The 14,235-nt window shown below is 42.6% G+C and overlaps 1 protein-coding gene across 2 annotated transcripts in view; it reads left to right on the top strand.

Annotated features, from left to right (window-relative positions):
* hapln1b (hyaluronan and proteoglycan link protein 1b) overlaps window positions 1-14,235 on the top strand; it is a 49,629-nt gene that overhangs the window by 1,197 nt on the left and 34,197 nt on the right. Inside the window, exon 1 of one of the 2 annotated variants that reach the window (XM_080756253.1) lies at window positions 4,319-4,402. The exons of the other annotated variant lie outside the window; for it this stretch is intronic. The gene's annotated coding sequence lies outside the window, so the exon portion shown is untranslated. Of the gene's footprint in view, window positions 1-4,318; window positions 4,403-14,235 lie in introns of those variants that run through there. 2 annotated transcript variants of the gene reach the window in all.

Genomic DNA, 14,235 nt, shown 5'->3' with positions numbered 1-14,235 from the left:
CACACACACACACACACATGCGCGCCGTGCCATGTATGTTACGCATGCACATGCACAGTCTCCTGTAAATCAATTGGAGGGGACAGCTGGGTCAATACACACACGCACACACACACACACACACACACACACACACACACACACACACACACACACACACACACACACACACACACACACACACACACACACACACACACACACACGCATGTGCATTTTGTTTTCACCTGCACCACGATTTGTATTTGGGAGTACGTATACAGGGCAGAAGATTAAAAACGTCATTTTTTTTCCCCCACTCATGTAACACAAAGTATTTAAAACTAATAACGCAAGGTCGTGCATGTTTTTTAGGTTTAGACGAAACTTCAGCCGAATCCACCGTCCAAAAAAAAGATCAAGGCGTTTCAACCCGTTTCAAATCATACACCCAGCAGCAGCGCTCGGCACGGCGCGACCCCGTGCGACCTCTCTGCGCTTCGCCGCGCTGACCTCTGTCACATTGACACAGCGTAGAAAGAGGGGTGTATACCGCCGGCCCGCGTAAGACAAGCCTCCCCTTCTTTTAGAAGTATTATGGCTCTCATGCCGAGACGAGGGACGACGTGAACCTTTCTGATAGTGTGGGTTTTGTTAAGCGTTAATGTGCACGCTCTCATAGGGAGAGGCCCGGAGCACAATGGGCCGTCTGTGTCAGGTCAGGAGCGCAGGCTGTCTGTCAGTGTGCGTTGGAGAGGTGAACGCTACCACGATGCTGATGTTTAGAACCATTTCAACCCTATAGTCTGTCTGTCTGTCTGTCAGTGTGCGTTGGAGAGGTGAACGCTACCACGATGCTGATGTTTAGAACCATTTCAACCCTATATAGTCTGTCTGTCAGTCAGTGTGCGTTGGAGAGGTGAACGCTACCACGATGCTGATGTTTAGAACCATTTCAACCCTATAGTATAGTCTGTCTGTCAGTGTGCGTTGGAGAGGTGAACGCTACCACGATGCTGATGTTTAGAACCATTTCAACCCTATAGTCTGTCTGTCTGTCTGTCAGTGTGCGTTGGAGAGGTGAACGCTACCACGATGCTGATGTTTAGAACCATTTCAACCCTATAGTATAGTCTGTCTGTCTGTCTGTCAGTGTGCGTTGGAGAGGTGAACGCTACCACGATGCTGATGTTTAGAACCATTTCAACCCTATAGTATAGTCTGTCTGTCTGTCTGTCAGTGTGCGTTGGAGAGGTGAACGCTACCACGATGCTGATGTTTAGAACCATTTCAACCCTATAGTATAGTCTGTCTGTCTGTCAGTCAGTGTGCGTTGGAGAGGTGAACGCTACCACGATGCTGATGTTTAGAACCATTTCAACACTATAGTCTGTCTGTCTGTCTGTCAGTGTGCGTTGGAGAGGTGAACGCTACCACGATGCTGATGTTTAGAACCATTTCAACACTATAGTCTGTCTGTCTGTCTGTCAGTGTGCGTTGGAGAGGTGAACGCTACCACGAGGCTGATGTTTAGAACCATTTCAACCCTATAGTATAGTCTGTCTGTCTGTCAGTGTGCGTTGGAGAGGTGAACGCTACCATGATGCTGATGTTTATTTGAACCTGGGTGCGAACAATCGGCCAAACAATTGCAGATGTACAAGCTATAGGGCACAATTATCTTTGGAAGATATTTTGTGTAGAGTGAAAACAGGAGACGACGGCCTTATAGTTCTTAAGTAGGCTATATAGGCTCGGTGGAAAAGACCTACGCTGTAGAGTGCATTGCTGGAATTTGGTGGAAGTTGCAGGATTTTGGCGGAAGTACCACTCAAGGAAATGTGACCAGGCTTTTCTCTCTGCCTTAGATTGTGACCAGGCTTTTCTCTCTGCCTTAGGCTGTGACCAGGCTTTTCTCTCGGCCTTAGATTGTGACCAGGCTTTTCTCTCTGCCTTAGATTGTGACCAGGCTTTTCTCTCTGCCTTAGATTGTGACCAGGCTTTTCTCTCTGCCTTAGGCTGTGACCAGGCTTTTCTCTCTGCCTTAGATTGTGACCAGGCTTTTCTCTCTGCCTTAGATTGTGACCAGGCTTTTCTCTCTGCCTTAGGCTGTGACCAGGCTTTTCTCTCGGCCTTAGGCTGTGACCAGGCTTTTCTCTCTGCCTTAGATTGTGACCAGGCTTTTCTCTCAGCCTTAGGCTGTGACCAGGCTTTTCTCTCTGCCTTAGGCTGTGACCAGGCTTATCTCTCTGCCTTAGGTTGTGACCAGGCTTCACGATCAGGGTTTACGTGATGAATAGATTAATCGGCCGATATCAGTCTTAGTCGACCTTTCAGAACCCAATCAATCAATCAAAGAAGAGCAGGGAGACCAACACCAACTATACAACCACCACTGTTGTGTTAGTTATATTGTATTAACTCACTCTATAATGACATTTCAGTCCCAAATAAAGTTATGAATTGCTGCTTTAAACTCTAGATATTAGCCAGTCTAGAACATTCAATCAATAGCCAGTATTCAACATTAGGAGGTTCACTTCTCAACCAATCAATAGCCAGTATTCAACGTTAGGAGGTTCACTTCTCAAGCACCTGAAAAGGCTGCTCTCTCTCTCTCACCACTATGAGCAGCAGACACAATTACACAAATCTGTTTGGAATTAGTCTCAGATTGTTGAACAAACTAACCTAAGACTATAGACTTGCTTCTGTGCTTTTATTCTCAAAAGGGTAAACTTTGCCTCATTATTATGCTACAACTCTGACATTCACCAAATCAGACATCATCATGATCATCTCCTTTGATTATGATGTATGCCTTTAGTTCATGCTATCTACAGTCTGCAGCATGTCAGCTGTACAGTACACAGGGCTTGGTGAGAGTGTCAGTCAGGCCACCTCCCTTCAGTGAGTCCCACTGGATCTCCAGAGAGCTCAACAGTATATTCATCAGATACATAATGGATTGCAGTTTTGTATGCATGCGTGTGCGTGTGCGTGTGCGTGCATGCTTAGTTTCCTCCCTCCCATGTTGTGACTGACTGATAGTGTGACAGTGCGAGTTCTTGTTGTCCTAGTCTAGTCTTCTTCTTTGTCTTGAAGAAAGACTTGTGTATTTCTCTAGTCTCTTTCTTTTCTCTTCCTGCGTAGTGACTGCTCCACGCGGGCCAGTGTAATAACTTTGATGGGGAGCGCACTACAAATCCTGAACCTGACCTTTGTTCTCAGATATTTGACTGACGTGACAACACCACCATGTTTGAGGTTCCAGTGATCTATACACAAACAGTACAAAATCCATAATCTATATACGAGCTATTAATTCATCTTAATCTCGTCATTACCGGTAAATGCTTTACTAGAAGTAATCCTAAGTATTGTTGGATCATTAGCTGCCTGGCCTGGGTCATATAGGGTTGACTTGACTGTAATGGGAAATGTCACCAGATTTGAGATTTTGTCAATATGTATTTAAGCACTTCTCAAACACTGACTGCAGGGCGCAGGCTGTGGTAGCTCAATCATGTACATTAATTGTCACAGTGTGACACGTTGAGAGCTTGTAGATCAGCTATTATTTTCAGCTATATTCACCATACAACAAACTGTATTATAGTGGGCTACGGAATCAAAGAACTAAACCAAGTGTTTTTATTTAAGGGGGTTCAAATTCTGGCCCCTTACATGTAACTCTGAGAGTTTACAAATGTAACCACAAGGACCCTTACGGGCCCATTAGGTTCCATGTGTACACAACTCAAGAGTTTTGGGTTTCTTGGGGAATTAAAAGAACCAAATGACGCCCTTTCTATACGCCGTGACTGGTGTAACAGAAACCGAGCCATTAACCCATTCTGACCGGGCACCCATTTTGGTGTTCATGCATCATGTTATGCTTTAGCTATTGAAAAATAGCAGATCTACAAGCTCATATCGCGCCACCGAGTGGCGCGATACGAGCTTGTAGGTCTGCTATTTTTGAAAAATTCGAAGAACGACTGACATTTTTAGAATCTGATCTCAGGTCAGAATGGGTTAATCAGACCAGTGTGTGTCCAGTGGAAACATCGAATGAATCTGATCTCAGGTCAGAATGGGTTAACGAACTCTTCACGTTTTCAACAGGACGCGGCGGGCCTTCGTGGGCGGCGGTGGGACGGCGTTGTGTTGCGACTCATTCATGAATGAACTAGTGGAAAAGCAGGCGTCATAAAACTGCATCCTAACCGTCCGTCAGTGTTGGTGCTGCCTGTGAATAAAAGCCGTCGTATGGAGAGAGGCTGGATGCCTTATTCTTACTCATCCAGCAACCGACCTGACATCACAGACCGTACTGTGTTTCACTCTACTGAGGTCTCTTTGTGTACAGCCGGGCCGCGGTGGTGTGAGAGTGACGTAGGAGAAATCTACATAGGGACCGGTGAGAGAGAGAGAGAGAGAGAGTGTACGTGTGTGTGTGTGTGTGTGTGTGTGTGTGTGTGTGTAATCTGTTTATATTACTATACTTGTGAGGACCAAACGTAGTATAATTTCAGAAACTGATTGTGAGGGCTATATGCTGAGAAATGCTAGTTTCATATAGTAAAAAATAAGTAAAATAAAAAAAGGTTTACGATTCAGGTTGGGGTTAGTTTAGACATTTAGAAGTTAGGTTTAGGTGTTAAAACAGTTAGAGATATGCCTGATTTGTATACTTAGTTGTAGTTGCTATAATATGCTATTTTTCGACTTTCAGCTTACGGTTAAAAATGACCAAAACAAAAAAAAGTGTAAGAACATGGCATTCATGAAATTGCCGTCCAAAGATGTTGAGGTCCTCACGGGTATAGTAATACAGACCTGTGTGTGTGTGTGAGTGTGTGTGTGTGTGTGTGTGTACGCATGCGTGCGCGCGCGTTGCTAAGGTATAGTGAACCAGTTTGAACTCACTTTAACCGCTGAGAAAATATGTCTTGCCGTGCAATAACTGCACTGACTGCCTGTGTTTGTGAGCAGTCCAAAAGGCTCCACAACGTCCGGCCGTTGGAACAAACACAACCCTGCCCTGAGGCCAACTGCACCCCACCCACCCCACCCCACCCCACCTACGAGTGGGAAATAGGTGTTTGTGTTCCGTACGGCCAAACAGAAAGTGTTACATGGTGTGAACGGAGAGTGTGCGTGTGTACGGTAGTACTGTACATTTTGGCCTGGTGTTTTTCCAGTTTTATTCATTCCACGATTAACTGAAGCCGAGTTGTGTGTCACACTCAGGGCTGTTCCGACACGGTAATGTCCTCCTCAAGAGTTCATGTGTCTATTTTTAACTCTCAAGAGTTAAATCAATGCAGGGGATTATATATTTTGCCTCCTATGTCCAGACAATGAATGGCCAGCTTTGAGTGCGTGTGTAAACACAAACATTGCGTAAACACAAACATTGAAGACGAAGGAGAGGACGCAAATTCTGATTGGCCGGAATGATGTATGTATGTATGTATGATGATAAGAGCGCTCCTTTTGAGGGGCGCTAGCCCCTCCTATATTCAGCTTTCTGTCCTAACTCTCATTTTGCCATTGACAATGAAAGGAGAGTTTACATCATACAGTATATGAGTCTGAGCAAATCGGCCTCTTGTGCTGACACAAACATTAAATGCCATCGACAATGAAAGGAGAATTTACGCTGTATGTGCAATTCGGCTAATCAGCCTATACTTAGGGTTAGTGGTAGTCTTGCTTTCATCATCATCATCATTTTTCGAACGCGGTGGAGATCATGGATTTCACAATATTACCAGACTGTTACCAAACTGTTGACTCTCGCAATTTCCAAATGCTTCATCAGACTCCATCCAGAGTCCAGACTCTATCAGACTCCATCCAGACTCTATCACACTCCATCCAGACTCTATCACACTCCATCCAGACTCTATATAGCATTCGGAGATTGTGGAATATAGTTGTCTGGCTACGTGAGATTGTCTCCCACGTCACTTCCCTCCAGCCCCCTCCAATCAGTGGAGCTGGTTACCGGTAAATCCAGGCCTGATTGTCTCACTATCAGAGTAAGTAGACAATCACATGTACTACAGTAACTAAATACATTGTACTAGATGTAAGGCTTACTAGTTATATGGTATTAACATACTCATACTGGTTGGTTAAACACGCCTTTTATTCATTAAGAAAGAGCCTTATTTCTGTGGTTTTCAAAGTCGTTTCACAACACAGAGTCCTTATCCAGGCTGTCAGAGTATGTGTCAGCCAAGAAGTGGCCTGAGATCCTCTCCAGAAACGTCACAGAGATAGATAGCAGCAGGCCTGTCTATGCTATCGCTGGCTATCTGCCTAATGGGACCAAGATGTTCTGCATCGTTTTGCTTTTTTGATATTATTATTTTTTATTTTTATTTATATTAGGACTGATTCGTTCATGGCCTCAAAAGCCAACGTTTTGTTTTTACAAAGTTAAAAATTCTCACTCGGCGTTAATTTTCATATATGTGTAACTCTTGGAATGTACAAATGCAAAGCAAGTGGACCCCGGCGTCCATTGTGTTGCATCTGTTCATTCTCAGAGTTAGAGGGGGGTGCATCATTCTCAGAGTTAGAGGGGGGTGCATCATTCTCAGAGTTAGAGGGGGGTGCATCATTCTCAGAGTTAGAGGGGGGTGCATCATTCTCAGAGTTAGAGGGGGGTGCATCATTCTCAGAGTTAGAGGGGGGTGCATCATTCTCAGAGTTAGAGGGGGGTGCATGACGTGTGAATCATGTGAGACGTTTTTGTGTACTTTCCAATAAGTGTTACAAAGCTATAGCCTAATATATCCTGGTATAGTTTACAGTTCAACACTGTCTCTCTGCATTTTATTTACCTTTCTTATTGTAAGCCGCTGCTAAATGCCTACATCTTAAATAACTGATATAGAGAGTGTTTGTTTGGTAACAAGGGGTCTACTCTTCTCCCCAGCTCTTTAGTAAACAGAGATGTTATGAAGTGATGAAACAAACACAATGAGCTGACAATGTTGGAATTGGAACACGATTAAAATGAGAGCTGATAAATGTGTTATCTCTCCTCCAGATTGGATGAGATTGGTGACCCACTGATGTATGTTCTGTTTACTGAAGTCACTCAACAAAGAGCAATGATTGGTGACCCACTGATGTATGTTCTGTTTACTGAAGTCACTCAACAAAGAGCAATGATTGGTGACCCACTGATGTATGTTCTGTTCACTGAAGTCACTCAACAAAGAGCAATGATTGGTGACCCACTGATGTATGTTCTGTTCACTGAAGTCACTCAACAAAGAGCAATGATTGCCGTCACATACAGAGGTTACATTCTATTCTTAATCAAAAAAACCTTTAGTTTGAATCAAACACATGATCACTTTACAGCCACTTTATAAATGGAGTGCCGTGATTCTTTTCACCCCTAAAACATGATCATCAGGTCCTATGATTATACCAGGAGGTCTTCAGTTCTTGGGTTCATTGAGTATACCTGGTTTTCATCTTAGCACCACCCACCTGAACCTAAGCCATTTAGACCTGAGGACCAAACTACAAATGTCTTCTAAATTCTGACCGGTTTCGTTTCCGACCCCCATCTGAAAATATGTAGTTCCAGGGACCTTTCACTCTGAAAGAATATATATTCAAAGATTTGCTCTACATTGTCACGATTAAAAAAAAATAGCAGACCTACGAGCTTGTAGGTCTGCTAAAGTATAAAATAAATGCTTAAAACACCAAAAGGGGTTCCCGCCCTAGGCCTTGCCTCGCCTGTATAGCTATAGTTATATTGTATTAACATACTCTGGTTAATATATTATATTATAATAATATATTGGTTAAAATAATGCTTGAATCCTTAAAACAAGTTCTGGATTGCAAGCTTTAAAAGACGTAATTAAGCATATTTCCCCACACACTGTTTTCATCATTTTGACGTGGCAATTTCACCATCAATCATATTCTTTTTAACTATCATAATAACTACTTTCTTTACTATTATGCCAAAGTGATTTAAAATGGTCAACAGCTTGTCTAATGGATTAGTTTAGCCACTTAACCCATTCAGGGCGGGAACCCCTTTTGCTGTTTTAAGCATTATGTTGTACTTTAGCTATTGAAAAATAGCAGATGTACAAGCTCATATAGCGCGGCACCGAGTGCTGTGCTATGAGCTTGTACATCTGCTATTTTTGAAAATGTTGCACAAATCTTTGAATATACTGTATATTATTTCAGAGCGAACGTTTTTAACTCATATATTTGCTTCTTGGGGGTCCCTGGAATAACATATTTTCAGATGGGGGTCGGCGGCCAATTACATAAAATCTTTGGGGTCCTTGACATGAAATAGTTTGAGAACCACTGACATTAGAAACATGGGGTTTTTCAGAAAACTGTCATGATTTAGAAGACCTTTGTAGAATGGGTCTAAATGAGTTAAACTCAATACTTATACCTGACTGCATGGACTCCCCCTGGACTCTGTGTCCACAGTGAGACATGAGGAACATGACACAGCTTTTCATTGTGCGTTTTAAATCAGCACGTTTTGTCAGAAAGACATCCGATGATCCGTGTAATGAAGTCCATGTGTTTACCTTATGGCCCGCCCGCCCCGAGAGGTCTCTCTCACTCGCACACAGACACACACACGCACACGCACACACACACATACACACATACATACACACACACACGCGCGCAAGAGGTCCTATGCATAGCTCGCACACACGCACGCACACGAGAGATACAAAGTACTTCCTTTGTTTTACTTGAAGGCCACTATAGCCCCTCCTATGAACAGCTACAGAGTTAAATGTTTGTGTTGTCTGAACACAAACATGAAATGCCATTGACAATGAATGGAGAATTTACGTCATATGTGTCTGAGCAAATCGGCATATGTACAGCATGTCTGTGGGAACCATTGATGTACGAGGATTAGAGAACGCCCCTCACTTCACACGGATGTGAGTTTGGTGGTCGTCAACAAACAACATTTACTATTTCCGTGCTCGGACGGACAGACACAGGCAGGCAGGGACACACATAGCCGTCTATAGGAGTGGCTAGCACCACTCAGAAAGAGAGGGACTGAGAAACACATGTTTCCTGGTCCATTGGCAGGTTCTGTATCATACTGTATATACAGTAGGCCTGTCACAATGATTACATAACCATCTTAATCGCAAATATGTGAGATAATCACAATTATCTTTGCATGATCGTCACAATCATTTCCATGTTGAAAAATTATCGTACATTATCAAATACCAAAAAAAAGCAGCTTGTTGTAGATCAGCTATTTCCGCTATACTGTATGTCCTAATGTTCAATGCCAAAAACAACTTAAAGGGAAACTTCACCCTTTTTGCAAAAATGTTAATGACGTTTAAAGGTTTGGAAGATTTAGGACACTTTCCTTGAGGTCTTTATGTGTCCATTTTAGCCCAGTGTCTCTGATGTCATGGACACTGGGCTCCTGGACTACATGTTGTCTCAGTAAGACAGCCCTCCCACTATCCACAAGGAGGAGCAGTGCACCAAAGCATTATGGGAATTGTAGTCCAGGAAGGAAGTGAGCTCAGTGTCCATGACATCATAGATACTGGGCTCACTGCTAAAATCTTAAAATATCTAAAACCACACATTACACGCATAAAGACCCCCATGAAAGTGTTTAAATATTCTAAACGTCATTACTTGCGCAAGCAGAGCGCGCAAGCAGAGCGCGCAAGTAATCGTTTCGCTTGGTCTCTTCGAAGTGAAGACAAGTTTTCTTCAACGGTAAATCTGTACCTGGTTTGCTGGGACTAGTTACAACATTACGTCATCCTTGAGAGAGTACATGGTGTGTATATGACGTAATGTTGTAACTTGTAACTTGTAACATTACGTCATATACACACCATGTACTCTCTCAAGGATGACGTAATGTTGTAACTAGTCCCAGCAAACCAGGCACAGATTTACCGTTGAAGAAAACTTGTCTTCACTTTTTGGAACCAAGTAACCACAGTATACTGCTAATCAAATTACAACTACATACTCTGTATGTAGTTGTAACTAGAACAACTACATACAGTCTGTGCCTGGTTTGCTGGGACTAGTTACAAGTTACAACATTACGTCATATACACACCATGTACTCTGGTCCCAGTTCACAACGATGACGTAATGTTGTAACTGGTCCCAGCAAACCAGGCACAAACCTACGGTTGAAAAAAACTTGGCTTCACTTTTTGGAACCAAGTAACCACAGTATACTGCTAATCAAATTACAACTACATACTCTGTATGTAGTTGTAATGTGATTTGTAATTTGTAAATCTGTGCCTGGTCTGCTGGGACCAGACTACACAGATGACCATATCTCTTACGTCATCACTGAGAGATATAGCAAATAGTTACACGTAATGATTATACATTTCAAACGTTCCTTCACAGAGATACTGAGATGTGATACTTTCCAGCGGTCGAAAGTACTTGCGCGCTCTGCTTGCGCACTAGTAGGCCATTTATGGCCTACTAGTGTGCAACAAGCAAGTATGCACTCGGCAGAGTGCAGTTCTAGTTAACATATATGTTTGGGTGAAGTGTGACTTCTGTAATACGTGACAGAAGTCCTGGTATAATACTGTAGTTCTGGAAACCCCCACACAGCAACTATAGTGCTGCTCCCAGGTGGCTGGGTGATGATGTCACGTTGGACTCCCTGTCAGCAGGCGCGTCCAACAGGAGAGCTCACAGGCGGGTACATATATATATATATATATATATATATATATATAAACACACACTGTAGGAACAAGTGCAGACAGTCGGTGTCCGTTTCTGGAGGAGCGAACACATCTGCCCTCGGTCCTTTCGCTCAACTCTGTCGCTGCTCATCTCATCTGCATCAAGTTCTCTCAACTTTTTGTCGTCCACATTTTGTTTGCCAGCTAGTCCATGCATGTGGCTCAGTGGGTCACTGGAGAATGTGTTCAGCATGAAGATGCAGTGCTTTCGGTTGTGTCCCCCAGCACAGGAGTTAAGCTGTGAACACTGGGGGGGGGGGGGGGGGGGGGGGGGGAGTGGCAGTGGCTAAGGGGTATAGACAGAGTTGCCGGGTTGGGAATTGGAAGGTTCCCAGTTGGATCCAGGCCGCTCCCCCAGAGGAGTGTCCTCGAGCAAGACTCTGAGTCCGAACCCCTAATTGCTCCTGATGCACAGGCTGGTGCCTTGCATGGTTTCCCCTGCCATCGGTGTATGGAATGTGTGTGTCAAATGGGTAAATGTACACTATACAAATAGGCACTATATAAATGCACCATTTACCATGGGAATAGAACATTTATCAACCTCTAGTCTTCTATAGAGCCGGCCCGCGCCGTAAAAATGAGCAGACAAATTTGAAACTTGAACAAATATACAATTGAAGCTCATGAACTATTAATTCTCTCTCCTTCCTGGATATTGGCATATTGGGCATCCAATGACCTGAACATTTACTTTCCGTTTGCTAAGCCGGAGAGACCCCGAACGGAGCAAATATTCCTATGAAGCATGAATGCTCATGTACCTGCCATGCACTGTGCCACATACATATACACTACAGTATACAGCATTCAGCTCTGATGTGTTTCAACAGCAGCATTCACGGGGCTCCTATGGACCTTAAATGATGCTGAAAACCATGCTCCAATTAATGTTAGCCAATTAAACCCTATACTTAATTGACCGGAGGAGGACACCAGCGGGTCCCTATGTCAGAGTTACTACGGGGGGGCCACCAAATCTTTCTGTGATAGGATTTGTCTTTACATTAACCACTTGAACACTAACGAGCAAGCATCCCTATTCTGAGGAGAACTTTATAGCCCAGAAAAAGCAGATCTACTAGCTCACAACGCCTTGTGTGAGCTTGTAGATCGGCTATTGTCGGCAAAGAGGTTTCGTGTATATGGAAAAATCACACCCGTGTGAAGTGAGGGGCGCTCTTATCATCGTACATCCTCATGCATCATCTCATACTGTTGCCACAAATTTGCATCATGTGGCGGACATTTGACCTAATTTCTGCTTTCATTGTCAATGGCAAATATTGAGACGTGTGAGGTCAAAAGCTGTATATAGGAGGGGCTAGCGCCCCTCAAAAAGAGTAGGCCAAGTACAAAGTGAAAGGTCAAGTTTACTATAAGTATTGTGGGTTTAAGTGGTTTAATGTCTGACGGGGTACTCAGCCAATGAAATCAACGCTATTGGGTGCTCAGCCGTCGCTATTGGGTGCTCAGCCAATCAAATCATCACTATGGGGTGCTCAGCCAATCAAATCATCGCTATGGGGTACACACAAACGCACAAAAGGAGGGGCTCCCCTCAAAAATACATTCCCGTTTGGCTTTTAGGCTTTGTAAAAAAACGTGCACAAGATATGACAAATAACAAATGATAAAAATGCATGAATAGTGGAATATTTCTACTATTTTTGATGTTTGAAAATATGGACGAAAAAATAATCTTATTTGTGTGAAGTGAGCCAATCAGCTGATCACATTCTGTGCTCATACACACAAACACACACACAATGCTGTCCATAGAAGGGGCTAGCGCCCCTCAAAAAATGAGATTAGGTGATTATCATAACGATTGTGACAGGTTCAAGGTTGTACTTTATCATTACATCTTGTGTACAGGTACGTAAGAGTAAAACTTATTTTAGTTTTGGCTTCCTTACAGACAATGCAGCAGCATAGATAAATAGATCAAAACAACAAAAACACAGCAAACAAAGGGATAGAACAGAGTGCAAGAAAGAGAGGACTATAGGTGGAGTGAGCAGAAGAGAAAAGAGAACGTAAAGCAGGATAGAAACAGGTTGAACTAGAACTGCACTCTGCCGAGTGCATACTTGCTTGTTGCACACTAGTAGGCCATAAATGGCCTACTAGTGCGCAAGCAGAGCGCGCAAGTACTTTCGACCGCTGGAAAGTATCACATCTCAGTATCTCTGTGAAGGAACGTTTGAAATGTATAATCATTACGTGTAACTATTTGCTACCTAACTACTTTTTTACAGAAAAATGAATCATTGATATGTGATGAAAAAGAAAAGGTATATAAACTGAATTAAAATATATTATACAGTATAATTATTTTATTACTTATTGTAAATTGTCAATTGTTTTAAATGTATTTCATTTTGTACTATAGTGATATTAATACTAAATCATGATCAGAGTAATATGTGTCTCTAACTTCAATTTCTGTAATAATACTTTCAAATTTGTTGAAATATACATGATCTAAAATACTTCCGAAATCTGTAGTTGTAATTTGATTAGCAGTATACCGTGGTTACTTGGTTCCAAAAAGTGAAGCCAAGTTTTTTTCAACCGTAAGTCTGTGCCTGGTTTGCTGGGACCAGTTACAACATTACGTCATCGTTGAGAACTGGGACCAGAGTACATGGTGTGTGTATATGTATGACTAGCTCTCAGTGATGACGTAAGAGATATGGTCATCTGTGTAGTCTGTTCCCAGCAGACCAGGCACAGATTTACAAATTAAAAATCACATTACAACTACATACAGAGTATGTAGTTGTAATTTGATTAGCAGTATACTGTGGTTACTTGGTTCCAAAAAGTGAAGACAAGTTTTCTTCAACGGTAAATCTGTGCCTGGTTTGCTGGGACTAGTTACAACATTACGTCATCCTTGAGAGAGTACATGGTGTTTATATGACGTAATGTTGTAACTTGTAACTTGTAACTAGTCCCAGCAAACCAGGCACAGACTGTATGTAGTTGTTCTAGTTACAACTACATACAGAGTATGTAGTTGTAATTTGATTAGCAGTATACTGTGGTTACTTGGTTCCAAAAAGTGAAGACAAGTTTTCTTCAACGGTAAATCTGTGCCTGGTTTGCTGGGACTAGTTACAACATTACGTCATCCTTGAGAGAGTACATGGTGTGTATATGACGTAATGTTGTAACTTGTAACTTGTAACTAGTCCCAGCAAACCAGGCACAGACTGTATGTAGTTGTTCTAGTTACAACTACATACAGAGTATGTAGTTGTAATTTGATTAGCAGTATACTGTGGTTACTTGGTTCCAAAAAGTGAAGACAAGTTTTCTTCAACGGTAAATCTGTGCCTGGTTTGCTGGGACTAGTTACAACATTACGTCATCCTTGAGAGAGTACATGGTGTGTATATGACGTAATGTTACAAGTTACAAGTTACAAGTTACAACATTA

The sequence above is a fragment of the Protomyctophum bolini genome (assembly GCF_963924005.1).
Source record: "Protomyctophum bolini genome assembly, chromosome: 22".
Taxonomy (NCBI): domain Eukaryota; kingdom Metazoa; phylum Chordata; class Actinopteri; order Myctophiformes; family Myctophidae; genus Protomyctophum; species Protomyctophum bolini.
The sequence above is the reverse complement of the archived record's forward strand: the minus strand, read 5'-3'. Positions and strand labels throughout refer to the sequence as shown.